This window comes from Ascaphus truei, unplaced genomic scaffold (genome assembly GCF_040206685.1).
Source record: "Ascaphus truei isolate aAscTru1 unplaced genomic scaffold, aAscTru1.hap1 HAP1_SCAFFOLD_641, whole genome shotgun sequence".
Lineage (NCBI taxonomy): Eukaryota > Metazoa > Chordata > Amphibia > Anura > Ascaphidae > Ascaphus > Ascaphus truei.
This window is the reverse complement of record NW_027456974.1, coordinates 122,258-128,790: the sequence shown is the minus strand read 5'-3', so window position 1 is coordinate 128,790 and position 6,533 is coordinate 122,258. Positions and strand designations below refer to the sequence as shown.

The window sequence follows — 6,533 nt, the reverse complement described above, 5'->3', positions numbered from 1 at the left end:
AAAACAGGCACAAAAGCACATAGATACCTCTGATTATACCGCACCAAATGCTGATAATATCATGCTGTAGCTGCACTTTACAGAAGATGATGCAGATGTCATCATTGGTTGGTGGGTTCATTAAATCAATCCATCATATCATAACCACACTGTGCATATGATGTACTGAATCAGTAACACCAGGAAGACATCTCCATGTTAGGAGTAGAGTTGAAGTTAACAGAATATGTCCAGCACTGTGGTGTGTAGCCCATAAATAATAATTGTGCACATTACCAGAACAACATACTGTCAACTGCAAGATCATTTTGCTGCTTGTAGCGTATGCTCATCCTGTACAGTGTTGTAGTAGATCCGTCTCTTCAGTGTTCACTGCAACAAAAGTAAGACATTGCATTAATATTACAGACGTTTGGGGGCTGAAATCTCACTTCGCTGCGGACAATTTCCCTTTGCATAAGATTCTTGTGATTATGTCAATGATGATCAATAACTGCATCATAACACAGCCGCTCTATACAGAAGATGTACTTGCTCTCAATGGTCATGGAGGTAATACGTCACACAATGTACAGATATAGCAAGGATTATTTCTCCCACTGGTGCATTATGGCATTATGATGGGAAATGTTGTGAGATTCTGCATTATCAGCATCACTGAATCTTTTGGAAATTAAGTGATATTCTATGTTTTAATGCAATATTATGGATGATCAGCCGGTAAAATAATAATAGCTTGCTGTATCTGTAGCCATGCTCTACCCATGATGTGCTGAACCAATGACTGCAGAGAGATTCAGAGTGCTAAACATGACTGGAACGCATCTCTGAATAATGGGCAGCAAAGCAGTGCAGAATAGGAGGTGAAAGTATTTAAAATGGAAGATCCTTAGCAGCTGTGTGGGGAGTAGACAGTACAGACTGACCAAGTAAATGGTAAAAGGAGTAACTTCAACATTACTTGGCTTTGTTCTCCACATTGAAGCTTTCCTCCTCTTTAAATCACTAATACTGATGCCATGTGTAACCTGTACTGAAAGTTATATAATCTACTGGCCTAGATGAAACCATATGATGCAAACAGGATCCATCCCACTCCAGATTCATAGAATTGAACCACCTCAACCTTTCATAACAATCACATAGAACTGCAGCTGTGCGCTACTGCACATGTTCTTGTTATGAATGGTAGTAGATGTGGTCCTTGGGTCTTTACTTCATACTGTAGCCACACTCTACTCATGATGTATTGAATCAACGAAAACTTGCATGGTTCAGATCACAGGAAGGGGTAGAGTAGAGATGAAAATATTCAATGTGAAACCCGTAGCAGCCGGATTGTGTGGAGTCAATAAAACGACAAATACTAAATGGTAAATGAGAAATATACACATTGCTTATCTGTCTCTGTGTAGTAATTTTCCTTCTCTTCAACTGTCCTTCAAATTTTCTCTTTTGCAAGAAAAGGAACACATGGCTTCAATATTCACTTCTGTTCTGCAGTCATCCCTCCTGAAATAAAAGTTAAGCATTGCATTGTTATTATGATAATACATACAATAAACCTTGCTCCAAACCATTTGATGCAAAGCTAATCCACCTCCCACCCACAGCTGTGCTCCTTCTAGAGCATGCATGTCAAACTCCAGTCCTCGAGGGTCCCAAACAGGCCAGGTTTTCAGTAGGGATATCCTGAAAACCTGGCCTGTTTGCTGCCCTCGAGGACTGGAGTTTGACATCCTTGTTCTTGAGCTTCTACCACGCAAGTCATCCATGTGAGTGACACTGTACTGCAGTCCTGGTCTGCACACAATCTACTGAATCAATGACATCACACTGTAAAGGCAATCTACAAGATGTATTAGTTGTCCACACTTCCGAAATGTTACTTTTATGTCCAAATCACTTATTCCCATGACCTGATATTTGTATTTGTTATTTATAGGATTGTCACAAAGAGTTGATGAGGTCACCAAATGATAGTATGTAGAGAGAAAGAGAGATCTCAGAACAGAGCCCTGATGTATACCCACAGACAGATCAATAGAAGACGAAGACATGTTAGCAACAGAGATGGAGAATGTGTGACAGGAAAGTTATGATGAAAACCAGGATAGAACTGTGTTACGGATACCAAGAGAGAGTTTAGAATATGAAGGAGGAGAGTGATTGAGAGCATCAAACGCAGCAGATAGATCAAGTAGGATTAGTAGGGAAAAGTGACCTTGGGAATTTGCTTTAAGCACAGTCTGTAGAACGAGCTGTACGAAAGGCAGGTTGTAAAGGATCCAGGAGGGCATGTGATTTAAGAATGTTGACATTCTAGCAATTAGGAGACAAACAGCAGGAGGGATACAGGGCGGTAGTTAGTAAGGCACATAGGGTGTAGGTTGTTTCTGAGAAAAGGGTGACCACTACAGGCTTAAAGTAAGAGGGTAAAGAGCCAGAGAATAGGGAGGAATTGAAGATGTGGGTGAGAGTGGGGACTAAGAGATGCAGTAAGGTGTGAGGGGATACGATCTAGAGGGCATGTGGTAGAGGGAGAAGAGAAGATGATTAGCTTCCAGCTCTGTAAGAGAAGAAAAGGAGTCAAATGCAGAAGGAGAATTAGGTAGAAGGAGAGAAGGGGGAAGGGACAGAAGGAATCTCCTTGTGGGTGGCATCAACCTTGCCTCTGAAGTAGTCAAATGCTTGAGGAGAAGTGAAGGAAGGATGGCAAGTGTGAGGAGAAGGTTAGTGGAGGGAGTCAAATACAGGGGAAAAAAGACAGCGTAAATTAAATTTGTGTGTTGATGAATGTGGAAAAAAAAGTAGTGTGGTTTGGCCCCAGAGAGCAGCTTTATACAGGACTGGAGACATTTTTACTGTAGAAAAATCAAACATCAAGTGTGAGATTTCCTTCATAGGCATTAAGAACAGTGAGTGGAAGTGTGATGAACATGTTTGGGAATTTAGCCAAGGGTGTGGGTTAGAGGGACGTGTGTGTCAGAGCTTGAAGGGGCATATAGAGGATAGCATTGTAAGAGTTAATAAGATTGTCAGTTTAAGCAGAAAGAGAGAGAGAGAGCAGAGAGGTTAGAGTAGATGTCAGAGGAGAGTTTAATTAAGCAGAGGAAAATCAGTGGGACAGGTAAGATGGGGTGAGGGGAATGACTGATTGTGAATGATGAGAGCAGAAGAGGTCATGTACAACTAGAGCCTTGTTAGTCAGAGAACATCCATTCCAGAGGGCATAGGAGAAGGGAAGAGAAAAGTAAGGAAAGGAATGTGGATTACATTAGATAGGTTAACACTCTTAGCAGGGAGGCAGAGGCAGGGAGACCCGATGTGTATATGAGCAGGTTCAAGATTATAAGAGATATCCCACACATCAGCAAACATAGAAGGAGACACAGAGATAGGTGTAGAGAGAGACAGATAGGCGCAGAGAGAGAGGGGGCGCAGAGAGAGAGGGGGCGCAGAGAGAGAGGGGGCGCAGAGAGAGAGGGGGCGCAGAGAGAGAGGGGGCGCAGAGAGAGAGGGGGCGCAGAGAAAGAGGGGGCGCAGAGAGAGAGGGGGCGCAGAGAGAGAGGGGGCGCAGAGAGAGAGGGGGCGCAGAGAGAGAGGGGGCGCAGAGAATAGGATGTACATGAGTGCTTTTCATTGAGCAGTGCAGAAATAGCTGCAATAGAGGTCTGTACAAATGGTGCAGTGTGTAGACACATGCAAAGGTAGGGGAAGGAAAGAGGAGAACATGTGGATAAAAGCAGGAGTGTGGAAGTTAGAGAAATTAGAAAAGTTTAACAGAGGAGTGAGGAAACAGCAAGCAGAAAGAACAAGAGAGAGGTTACATTGGGATGACGTTCTGTGGTAAAGAGAAAATGCTAGGAGAGAGCTTTCAAATATTAGAGGACATGAATTGAGGGAGCAAATGTATAAATCAAAACCTGAGGGGGAGGTATAGCACGAAAGCTTGCACAGCAGATTATAGTCTTAATGTTGCGTGTACCTGTCAGGGTATTCAAGAAGTTAAATTCTCACAAGTGCAGAGTTCATGATGAAATGCTGAATCTAGTCCCCCTCCAATTTAATTTTAATATAACTTTTCCATTCTTCATTACTGCAAAAAGCAAACAAAACAAAACCACATTGCATTACTATTTTCAAAATGGATTGAATGGCATATTCAACAGTGACTGTGTGATGCCAATATTCCCCACTCACTCGTAGTGAAGCACATATTGTACTAGTGTTGAAAGTAGGCCGGTAGAGTCAGGTACGCAGTACTGATAAAACAATAAGTGCCCGTCGTAAGTACCAGCTCCGCAACAGTGCGGGCATCACATTAGTGACGTGGATGAACATATATGGATAAGCCCATATTAAGGCATCACGTGACCAGAGCCGTCACTGACTGGGTATACGTAAAGACGCAGGGAGATGCAAGGAAAGGGAGGGAGAGAGACAGGGAGAAGATGTGAAACGGAGGAAGGCACGGATGGAGGGAGTTCTTCCGAGCTTCTGCGGGCCTCTCTCTTTCACTGGTGCATGCCGGGAGCTGGTCCCAACATCCACAAAGTGTGTGTGTATTATTGGTTGTATTTTATGGGGGTAGGAGGGTAGTGTGTATATTGTGTGTGTGGGAGTATTATATTGTGTGTAGAGGTGCAGAGGAGAGTACTAGATTGTGTATCTTGTGTAAGGGTGTTGTGTATATTGTGTTTGGAGCTATAATATTATTGGGGAGATTAGTATTGAGGAGGTATTATAGTGTGTATTGTGGGGAGTATTAGTGTGTGTATTGTTTGTGGGTGACAGATGCTGGGGGTATGCAGCAATCCCTGCACTGAGGTCCGAGGCGGCTCTGCATCGCTCGCACGCACTGTGGACGACCAAGCATGTGCCCATGATAATCATGGCCTTAGAGGGATGAGTGTGTCAGAGCCTAGAAGGGGTATATATATAATGGAGGAGGGAGGAGGAAGGAGGAGGAGGGAGGAGGAGATGATAGCATTGTAAAAGTTAACAAGATAGTTAGTTTAAGCAGAAAGTGAGGAGAGGTTAGAGATAAGGGTAGATGTCAGAGGAGAGAGTTCAATTAAGCTGAGGTATCGAGTAGGACAGGGGTGAGGGGAATGAGAGGTGGTGGATGATGAGAGCAGAAGAGGTCATGTACAAATAGACCTTGTTAGTCAGAGAGCAGTCATTCCAGAGGGCACGTGAGAAGTGAAGAGTAAAGTGAGACATGGAATGTGGATTACATTAGATGGGTTAATACGCTTAGCAGGGAGGTGGAGAGAGAGAGGCAAGAGGCAGAGAGTGGTGCAGGGGTTGAGGAAGAGATGTTGCATGTACCTTATCAGAACATTAAAGAACATCAATTCACACTGGTGCAGAGTTGATGATGAATCCAGTTCACCTCCAATTCAATTTTAACAGAAATGTTTCATTCTTCATTACTGAAAAAAAAGAAAAGTAAAAAACATTTCATTACTATTTTCAAAATGGATTGAATTCCCCCAACAATGACTATGTGTTACCAATATATCCCTCTCAGTCCCACTGCAGCATATACTGTACCAGTGTGAAAGTAGGAAGGTACACAGTACCGGTAAAACAATACGTGCCGGTACTATGCACCATATGAATTATAAGGGGATGTAAATCTCCCAGTCTCTCTCCATATCCGCAACAGAGCGGGCTCCGGTCAGTGGCATGGATGCCCATATATGGGTATGCTCATATTTGGGCATCCCATGTCACTGACCGGAGCCGGCTCTGAGTATAGGGATATATGCGGAGACGCAGAGGTGCAAGGAAATGGGAGGAGGCACGGTGAGAAACAGGGAGAGACCACAGGAAGATAGAGGGCAACAACTTCCACAAGGTACTTGTATGGGTATAATTGTTTGTATTTTGTGCAGAGGGGGTAATTTCAGATAAAATACAATTCTCCACCCTCTACGAAACAATTCCACTTTGTTCAGTAAGCCAGAAAGTCTTGGTCCCATGTGGACTGAATTTAATGCAAATAAGGTCCTTAATACACAAGTAAAGAATAAAGTTACTTATTCTCTACTGTAAGAAGTGCCACATTGCCCACTATTTGGGTCCTGTGCCCAGATTGTGACCATGCATGGCAGAGGTGAGATTCCACCAACTCCAATTTGCTACACTCTCCAAGAGAGATAATTGTGATCAGAGGTGGAACTAGGGGAGGGTGTGAGCAGGGTCACTGCCCAGGGAGTAACCTGACTGGGGGCACGGAAATCTCATTTAGTGCATATGTTGCGGCACTGCATTGATTGACCGGTCAATCTGCACTGCTGCCTGTCACAGTGACATCCTGATCGGGCACTGTGATCAGCTATAGCACTGACCCAGGTGAGATAGTTCAGCACTTTACAAGGAGGGAACAGATGTTGTGGGTGACAGATGCTGGAGGTAGGCCAAGACTGTTGGCCAGAGTAACGTGGAGACTTACTGCACTCTGCATGCCCATCCTCTCCCTGACATCAGGGGAAGGAAGTGGCCCTGGGGTGTGTGTAGGTATG

At 43.9% G+C, this 6,533-nt stretch overlaps 1 long non-coding RNA gene across 1 annotated transcript; it reads right to left on the bottom strand.

The window, feature by feature from the left end:
* Positions 1 to 282: 282 nt before the first annotated feature.
* LOC142485833 (uncharacterized) lies at positions 283 to 4,091 on the bottom strand. The gene is made up of 3 exons (XR_012798707.1): positions 3,989 to 4,091; positions 1,391 to 1,512; positions 283 to 372 (listed from the first exon to the last, which is right to left on the bottom strand). It is a non-coding gene; the product is annotated as an uncharacterized LOC142485833 (long non-coding RNA).
* Positions 4,092 to 6,533: the final 2,442 nt, after the last annotated feature.